Source organism: Limulus polyphemus, unplaced genomic scaffold (genome assembly GCF_000517525.1).
Source record: "Limulus polyphemus unplaced genomic scaffold, Limulus_polyphemus-2.1.2 Scaffold1980, whole genome shotgun sequence".
Lineage (NCBI taxonomy): Eukaryota > Metazoa > Arthropoda > Merostomata > Xiphosura > Limulidae > Limulus > Limulus polyphemus.
Genome location: NW_013667590.1, coordinates 139,665 through 141,751, shown reverse-complemented (window position 1 = coordinate 141,751; position 2,087 = coordinate 139,665). Strand labels below are relative to the sequence as shown.

At 32.4% G+C, this 2,087-nt stretch overlaps 1 protein-coding gene across 1 annotated transcript in view; it reads left to right on the top strand.

Annotated features, from left to right (window-relative positions):
• LOC106465554 (protein boule-like) overlaps positions 1–2,087 on the top strand; it is a 28,144-nt gene that overhangs the window by 18,010 nt on the left and 8,047 nt on the right. The window lies entirely within an intron of this gene.

The following is a 2,087-nucleotide window of genomic DNA, read 5'->3' as shown; positions in this document are numbered from 1 at the left end:
TATCATGTACAAAAAGTCCTTTTTTTTTGTAAATATTCCAGAGTAAATCTTTCTACAATACCATTAATTTACATGTATGTTAGGGACATTATTTTTGGTGTACAGATAACTAGTTTTATTAACTAGTGATGACTTTTGTTTCTCGAGAGCTTTCAATTCTTGTATATTGTACAATCACACCTAAACTATTGTTTGGACAACGGGTATCATCTATATTATTGATATGAATATCAGTGAAACATCTAAACAACTAAGAAATAATATATAACTAATTCTCAACATTCTTTCACACCATTTAGTATTTTTGTTAGATGTTAAATTCACTCTAAAAACAGTATTAAGTTTACTGTGTTATACAAATCTTTTGATCAGTCATTCACAATATGCCATATTTTTCTCACTTCCAAGGACTTTGCATAAAATTTCCAAAGCCTTTTTCAAGGGTACCCATTTCACCACACTAGAAACCAAACCTATCAATGCTATTTATTCATGTTGTCATAGATTTGTGGGAAATTTTAAACAAATTACCCAAAAGGGTTAAAATCCAAAAAAAGTGACTGAGAAAATCGCACAGCAGAGGGAACAATAATGTACTTTGTTCTTCTTATTGTTACCATTTTCATTGGCTTATATCATTCAGTGATTGACAGACTTAGATATGACTGATCAGACCTCAACCAATGAAAGTCATAAGAAATAGCTGAAAAACATATAATTTCTACTAAATGTACAGCGTGACCTAGATGTCGTGGACATGCTTCAATCCACTCTTACAATACAAAAGGTCAAAACGGAACATGGATTTCTTTATTTATTTATACTTATTTTCTCTTCCTAGACTGAAATCTTTGAGAAACAAGTTTGGATTGGGACCCTGGTAGTTATAACACCAAGACTTGGTGGTATTGACTATCTGTCCACCCTTTAGTTTATCACTTCAATATTAGGGATGGCTAGAGAAGCTAGCCATGGAGTAATTTTCTGCAGAAATTCAACAAACAAACGTCTTAATTGATTTGAGTCATATCTGAGTTTATGTTCTCGTTCTTTAATCCTCCTTTTTTTTTGGTTTGACAGTTTTTTAAGATGACTGACAAGTTATCTTCTCACTGTAGTTTTTATAAAATGTTGTAAAATATTGTGCACAAGATTGCTGGTTCTCTTTACCATTGTCTATCCGTTACAAACAATATTTACTTAAGATGTTTCATTTAGGCCTAAGATTTTAGAACCTTTCCAATTATAAAAAAAATTAACAATTCCCATTTTTGAGCAGAGTTTTCTGAACTGAAAAACAGGCTTTTATACTAAGGTTAAAAGAATTACTATTTGATACACCTGAGAGAGACTGCATAAAAAAAGATATTATTAACTTTAAAATCTTGAGCCAGTTGTACAGAAATTATCAACATTCTGGTGGCAACTTTGTACAAGAGAAAAATATGTTGACAGGTTTCTTATATAACATGTTGCATAAGTTTATGGTTCAGTCACTTAAAAAAAAAACATGGTGAAAATTGCAAAATGTTGTTTTGGTGGTGTTGAAAAGTCACCCCCAAGAAGGCTCAGGGAGAGGTAATCCTCAATACCAGTGGCATTTGAAGTTTGTTTAGGCAGGATTAGAGTAAATTAATCTACAAGACCTTTTTTTTCCTTTTTATTAGCTATATATTTTGTACACCAGCAATACCAAGCATGGGGCACACATTTACCCGTTTCGATTTTATTACTCATCAGGATCTCTACCAGCCCACCCTCAAATTGAAATTTGTTCAGGCAGGATTAGAGTAAATTAATCTACAAGACCTTTTTATTACCTATATTTTTTTGTAGACCAGCAATACCAAGCATGGGGCAAACATATACCCGATTCAATTTTATTGCTCATCAGGATCTCTACCAGCCAACCCTCAAATTGAAATTCTTTTAGGCAGGATTAGAGTAAATTAATCTACAAGACCTTTTTATTACCTATATTTTTTTGTAGACCAGCAATACCAAGCATGGGGCACACATATACCCGATTCAATTTTATTGCTCATCAGGATCTCTACCAGCCAACCCTCAAATTGAAATTTGTTTAG